Below are 8,118 nucleotides of genomic sequence, written 5' to 3'. Positions count from 1 at the left end.
GGTTGATAGTGAGGAGACATCATTATCTCCAGAGGAATCATTTAGAATTCAATATTTTATCTACATTGTTGATCAAGCTATTTCATCATTGAAAAAAAGGTTTGAACAATATGAATTATATGAGAGTGTTTTTGGATTTTTGTTTACTTCTGAAAATTTGCAACCAATGGATGACATTAAACTCCAATCATGTTGTAGTCACTTTGAAAATGCTCTTAGGAGATGCGAGTTTTCTGATTGTCATGGAAATGATCTTTTTACTGAGTTAAAATTGCTTAGAGAGATGTTACCTAAGGAAAAGATGGGAGCAATAGATATATTAAGGTTCTTGAAACGCTTCAATTGCTTTCCAAATGTCACAATTGCATACAAAATTTTATTGACTATACATGTTACTGTTGCTTCAGCAGAGAGGAGTTTTTCAAAGCTAAAGTTGCTTAAGTCATACTTGAGGACAACCATGACGCAAGAAAGACTAAATAGACTTGCTTTAATATCTATTGAGAGTGATATTTTGGAAGACGTTGATATTGAAACTTTTATAGATGATTTTGTTTCAAAGAATGTAACACGAGTATCACGTTTTAAGTGAATTTGTAAGTTGTATTTTTTATGGATGTGATGTAATTGATGATTTGAAATTACTATTTTAAGTTAATGAAATTAGTCATTTATTATTTTAGAAAAATAATTTCTAGATCTAAGGGTCCCTTTACAATAATTTACTCAAGACCTCCAACAACCTAGTCACGGCCCTAAAATGTATACCCATCAAAGTCATGAAAGATTCTAAAATAATGTTTTTTCTGTATAATTTTGGATTTTATTATGATGTGGTATTCTATACGTGTGTGATGTTTTTTGTTAGTTGTTCACTGTCATCTTAACTTTAGACGGCAAATGTACGATGGTGTAATATCAATGACAATATAGATATTTTGATGTTAAAGTGATTAGTGTAAAATAAATTAATATTTTTTACATTGGAAAATTAAATTTTCACCCTATTAAGGTTAAGCATAAAAATATATATTTAAATTTATGATTGGAAAATTGATTGTAAACTAATCTCAAAAGAGTGAAAAATCTCTTTTAAGTGAAATTATTTTTATCTTTAAATATTATATTTTTAATTTATAATATAATGTCTAAAATAGACATTTTATATTTTCAAAATTATTTTTTAACAAAAATCTCAAACAATTAAATTTTAAATTATACATTTTAAAAATACTTTTAAAAGTAATTTTTTACTACACTTTTTAAATCACTTTTCAAAAATAATATCAAACTGTCTCCATAGTTATAAACTTTAACTTTTTTGAATGGCTATATTTCTATTTTGGTTAATAAATTTTAAAAACTTTTAAATTGTTCAATTTTTTATCACTCGAACGTTAAATCAGAAACAACATAATGATATGGTTCATTTATGCTAATGTGGATAGTGGAAGTCATTTGTTGGCCACATCATTTTTTTTCTCACAAAGATGAAACTTATGCCATTGTAAGTGTAACAACCCGACTATTTACAAAATAATATTAATTGAAATTGAGGTAAATTGTGAAAATGGGTGAAATTAAGTGACTAAAGTATAATTTATGAAAACTTGTATGCCATTTTTATAAGTAAAGGAAATTCAGGGACCAAGCCCTGAATTTCCCCTAAAAGTGTCGGCAGGTTTGGTTATAACTTAACGTGTTTTCTGATTTCAATCAGAAAACACAAAAGCTTTTCTTAAACTTTCACTCCTCCCGCACCTCGACTTTCAAGTCTGATTCCGACGCCGTTCGACATCCGATTGTCAAATTGAAACCACCATCGTGTTCGTTATCGAGTCAGGAACAATCCCCTTAAATTAATTGAAGCGAAACGCTGCTAAACGTCAGGAATTTTAAGTCAAAGCATCGACGTTTTTTTTAGCTCTATCGCCGGGAAAATCTCAAATTCACCGTCGATCGTTGCTCAGTTTACGACACCTCCTGCACCATCGTGTTCTTGTGTCGTTTCGAGTCCGCCGGTGTCAACCTTGTCCACCGTCGACGGCGGCGCATGAGGAGATGGTGCAGTCAAAGATTCGGCCGATTTGAAATCGAGCTCTCCGCCGTTCAAAAATTTGAACCGATCGTTGTAAGTATCTCGAAATCGCTCAAAATAATTTTTAGAAATTTTTCCGGGATTTTTAGGGCCCCGGAGGACGCCTCACGCGCCACACGCGCCGCCGCAGGGAGAGTGGCTGCTAGAAACCGGTTTAACCGGTTTTCAACCGTTCTGACCGGTTTGACCGTCTGACCCGACCGACCGACCGACCCGACCCGACCGTTGACCTGACCCGACCGTTGACCGTTAACCATTGACCGTTGACTTTCTTTGACCAAAACTTAAAATGGCTTTGACCGAGCATTAAACGACCGTTAATCTTTTCGAGTATACCTATTCTGATAGTTTTCGACGTACCGAATCCGTTTACGCTGTCCGTTTCATCAAATTCGAACCCGAAGGCCTCCAAATCGACGGTCAAAGTGGTTGACTTTGACTTTGACCAAGAATCTGACTTTTCGAAAAGTCATACTTTATGTTTTTCGACGTCATGATTCCGATTCCGCAATCCGTTTGGCCAAATTCAGACTCAAAATACCCCAAATTGATAGTCAAACCCGAAAAATGCTTATATACTTAAGAAGTCTAGTTTTGAACAATTAAATAGGATTTGGGACTGATATATTATTATTGTTTGAAGGTACAAGAGACTTCGGATCGTTCGACCCAGCTTTTCTAGATCAGTTAAACCACGTGTGCCATTATTCACGCGTTCGAAAACTGTAGCAGAGCGTGGTGAAACCAGCAATCAGTAGATTTGCTATTTGAACCTATTGTCGAGGTGTGTTCCCTACTTATTACTGAACTGTTTTATTGGTTTTAATATGTGGTACACCGAATTCATTGGTTATTGTTTTATGGATGCACCAATTTTATGTGACAATTTATGGAATATGGTGCTATCTAATTTTTGTTTTGAAATGGTATATGATTACCATGTTTTTGGATTTATGGAATTTATGTCACGGTGCAATTGAATTTTGTAATTGTATTACGATGGAATAGCTCTGATCAAGCTAAATGGGCCTAATGTGACTCTTGAGGGCCCCAAGATGTTTCATTAGGTCGGCTTTCCTTTGCTGTGTGCTTAGGGTAAGCTATATGGACTTATTGACTTGGGCTTAAGGATACAAGCTTCAGAGCCTATCCTTAACTCGGATTTCTTTTTGCTATGTGCATAAAGTAAGCTATATGGAAAATAATTTTGAGAACTACTGATGGTGTACCAGAAAAGGGTTTAAACTATGATTTTCAAAAGTTAAACTCTTTTACGAATTTGTGAGATTACTGGACTATGATTTGTACCTATTGTGATTTTATGGAAATGTTGGGACACACTGAGCCTAGCTCACCTTTTGAAAATGTTTTCCCCCTTTCAGATACTGTTGGTTAGATACCTCGGTTCGAGCACTTGGAGGATCAACATATCTCTTGAAGTAAATCAGATTGTAATGTTTTTATCTTGCAAGTTGACTTTATTTTGTTGACATGGACCTTATTTTAAAATATCAGATTTTATAATGATGACTCTTTTGCTATTACTGCTCGGTTTATTGTGATTTTGAATTTGAAGACATGTTTTAAATTAAATTATTATTTATTGGTACTATATTTACGAGTTGGATTTTGATAGTATAATTTGTTTATAATTTCATGTTATTTATAATGTGATTTTATATTGATGGAAATGGTTTCGGAAATTCTTTAATAATAATGTGATCCACTAGACTTGGTCGAAATGCATAGGCCGGGTCTAGGGGGTTATATTTATTGGTATCAGAGCCTGTGGTTTTTAACCCTCGGACTGTGTATGAGTCCACATTGAAAATACGGTTTTGAAATATTTTACAAAACGAGTTACTAAGGCCATGTCACAAAGTTATTAAGATTTTAACTATGTTCGAGACTCCAAGTGCTTATCTAACCTTAAGTTTATCTTCTGTAGTAATCTCGAGATCTACCAAAATGAGTGCTAGACGTGGTCGTCGAACTAGCCGTGGACGAGGTCGAGTGGCTAGATTCGCAGATCCGATAGATGAGATACGGGTAGATCCCCCACCTACGATAGGTGATCATGCTCCTACGACCCCAACGGATCTGCCTCCTGCCACTGGTATTGGTATGATTACACCGAACATAGGAGCGACAGATATTGAGCCCGAGTCTATCGGAGTTACATTGGATGAGAATTTTAGTAGACAGTTTCTGCAATTAATACAGGGAGCAGTCAGAGCTACTGGTGTTGTATCTGAGGTTCCTATTTCACAGACGTTGATTTCCAATGGAGTTAGAACTTTTGGGGGACAGATTGGTGGAGTTCCTACTGAAGCTGAGGATTGGCTACATGATACAGAGAGACGCATAGATCAGTTGGGTTTGGACTCAACTAAGAGATATCAGGGTGCTGTGGCGATGTTAGATGGTAATGCCTACACTTGGTGGGAGTTAGTGACCAGTAGTGTTCCTACCGATCGTTTGACCTGGAATTTCTTTAAGGATCGTTTTCGGAGCCGTTTTCTGGGAGAGCGCTACTTAGCTCAGAGACGACAACAGTTTCAAGACCTGGTTCAGGGAGACATGACTGTTTATGAATATGAGATCGAGTTCTTGAAGTTGCTGAAGTATGGATTCAGTATGGTACCTACGGAGAGAGATCTATGTCTTAAATTTTCCCTTGGACTCAGATACGAGCTGCGTAGGCAAGTTGTAACCCATCAGGATGAGATATTTGATGTGCTGGTGGACAGAGCCAAAGATGCGGAAGAGGTGGAGGTTTTAGCTTCGGGTAGAGAGCGTGTTGATCAGGAACGATCTAAGAAATTTTCAGGCCCTGTTGAGTCATCAGCACAGTCCGGGAAGAGGACTCGTACTTTGGCCCCTCAGAGAAGCAATACACGTTTCAGGCCTGCAGCATCCTCACCTTTAGCTGTCAGTCGAGGCGGTTCCTCGTCATATTATAAAGGGCCCCTTTGTGAGTATTGTGGTAAACAACATACAGGAGAGTGTCGTAAGAAGATGGGTCTTTGCTATCAGTGTGGATCTAGTGGTCATTATCGGAAGGATTGTCCTCAGCTAGCTTCGTTTGAGCAGACCGCTACCCAAACTCCTGTGCGTTCGTAGACTACAGTACAGACCCCAATTAGAGATCGTAGTCAAGGAAAGACTCGAGAATCAGCGTCCAGGACAGACAGTAGAGCCCGACCTCAGCAAAATAGAGGGCCAACAGCTTCTGAGGCTAGACAGCCAGCTTTGGTTTATGCCACTAGACGTCGTGATGACAGAGATGAGCCTGAGGTTATTGCAGGTACATTTACTATTTATTCTACTCCATACTTTGCATTATTGGACAATGGCTCCACTCACTCCTATGTATCGAGCTCAGTATCTCGAAACCTTCAGATTCCGATCGAGAACACTGAAAATACTGTTACAGTTACAAGTCCAGTAGGGCAAGTGGTATTAGTGAATAAAGTATTCTGGCGTTGTCCTCTCGAGGTTCAGGGAGAAATTTTTCTCGCTGATCTTATGGAGCTTCCTTTAGAGGAGTTCGATATAATTCTTGGAATGGATTGGTTGAATAAACACAAAGTAAAGCTGGATTGCGAATACAAGCGGGCTACTCTGAAGACTTCAGATGGTCGGACTGTTGTGTTAATTGGTGAACGGCGTGGTTATCTCTCCAATATAATTTCAGCGATGGAAATTGATCGTATGATCCGGAAGGGATATGAGACCTTCATTGCTTGTATTTTGAACACCAAAGGTGCATTGTCCACGATCGAGGAGATTCGTACAGTTAGCGAGTTTCCTGATGTTTTTCCGGAGGAGTTGCATGGGTTACCTCCTGATAGAGAGGTAGAGTTCGAGATTGAGACTTATCCGGGATCTTCACCTATTTCTATGGCACCTTATAGTATGGCTCCAAAGGAACTTAAGGAATTGAAAGTCCAATTGCAAGAATTATTCGATCGAGGATTTATCCGACATAGTACTTCACCATGGGGAGCTCCAGTTCTGTTCGTGAAAAAGAAGGATGGGTCGCTAAGATTATGTATTGGCTATCAGAAATTGAACAAGATGACGGTCAAGAATAAATACCCACTACCCAGGATTGATGACTTATTTGATCAATTGCGAGGAGCTACTGTATTCTCTAAGATTGATCTTCGTTCGGGGTATTATCAATTGAAAGTTAAAGGATCTGATGTTGCAAAAACGGCCATTCGCACTAGATATGGTCATTATGAATTTTTAGTGATGCCTTTTGGTTTGACGAACGCTCCTGCAGCTTTCATGGATTTGATGAATCGGGTGTTCCGACCATATTTGGATCAATTTGTGGTGGTCTTTATTGACGATATTTTGATCTATTCTCGTACTGAGGCAGAGCATGACGAGCATTTGAAGATCATTCTGCGGACTTTGAGAGAGCATCGTCTATATGCCAAACTAAGCAAGTGTGAGTTTTGGCTTCAAGAAGTGTCGTTTCTGGGGCATATTATTTCTAGGCGAGGTGTTCAGGTTGATCCCAGCAAGATAGAGGCTATTATGAATTGGAAACGACCTAAGAACGTATCTGAGATCCGCAGTTTCTTGGGCTTGGCTGGTTATTATCGACGTTTTGTTGAGGGCTTCTCGATCATTTCTTCCCCTTTAACAAAGTTATTAAGGAAGAATGTGCCCGTTTGACTGGGGCGAGGCATAACAGGAGAGCTTTGAGAAATTAAAGGCGGTGCTGGCTAGAGCTTCTGAAGGATTATGATTGTGTGATTGATTATCACCCTGGTAAAGCTAACATTGTAGCGGATGCTTTGAGTCGAAAGACGGTATCGGAGTTGAGATCTTTAATGGCCAGGATGAATTTATATGATGATGGCACTTTGTTAGCAGAATTGCAAGTTAAGCCGACCTTGGTTGATGAGATCAAGGCTAAGCATCCCTTTGATAGCTCCTTGCTTCCCATCTTTGAGCAAGTAGAGCAGGGGACAAGCTTCAAAGGTCGGTATTGTGTGCCTGATGATGCTGAGTTGAGACAGACTATCCTTACTGAGGCTCATAGTAGTCCATATGCTATGCACCCCGGTGGAGATAAGATGTATCGGAATTTGAGAGAGAGGTATCATTGGATCGGCATGAAGAAGGACATCTCGAATTTTGTAGCGAGGTGTTTGACTTGTCAACAAGTTAAGGCAAAACATCAACATCCATCAGGTTTGTTACAGCCTATCAAGATTCCTGAATGGAAATGGGAGCGTATTACTATGGATTTTGTTACCGGATTACCTATGACTCCTTCGAAAAAGGATTCAGTTTGGGTAATTGTAGACAGACTTACAAAGTCAGCTCACTTCATTCCTGTGCGGGTAAATTATACTTTGGACAAGCTGGCGAGATTGTATATATTTCAGAGATTGTCCGATTGCATGGTGTTCCATTGTCTATTATTTCTGATCGAGATCCGAGATTTACTTCGAGATTTTGGAAGGCGCTACATACGGCTTTGGGAACAAGATTGGATTATAGCACATCCTTTCATCCACAAACTGATGGTCAATCTGAGAGAGTGATTCAGATTCTGGAGGATATATTGCGGGGTTGCGTAATCGATTTTCATGGTAGTTGGGAGAACTTTTTGCCGTTGGCTGAATTTGCTTACAATAACAGTTATCAGACCAGCATTCGTATGGCACCCTATGAAGCACTCTATGGGCGTAAATGTCGCACTCCGATCTGTTGGACTGAGTTGCGTGATAGGAAAACGTTGGGACCTGAGTTAATGCGAGAGACGGAGGATACAGTCAGATTAATCCGTGACTGTCTGAAAGAGTCATTTGATAGGCAGAAATCTTATGCAGATCAAAGGAGGAAGGATATACAGTTTGAGGTGGGAGATCAGGTCTTTTTGAAAGTTTCACCCTGGAAGAAAGTATTGAGATTCAGGCGTAAGGGTAAATTGAGTCCAAGATTTATTGGACTATTTCGTATCTTGAAGAGGGTAGGACCTGTTGCATATCAGC

Source organism: Hibiscus syriacus, unplaced genomic scaffold (genome assembly GCF_006381635.1).
Source record: "Hibiscus syriacus cultivar Baekdansim isolate YM2019G1 unplaced genomic scaffold, ASM638163v2 tig00110954_pilon, whole genome shotgun sequence".
In the NCBI taxonomy this organism is placed as follows: Eukaryota; Viridiplantae; Streptophyta; class Magnoliopsida; order Malvales; family Malvaceae; genus Hibiscus; species Hibiscus syriacus.
This window is presented reverse-complemented; position numbering follows the sequence as displayed.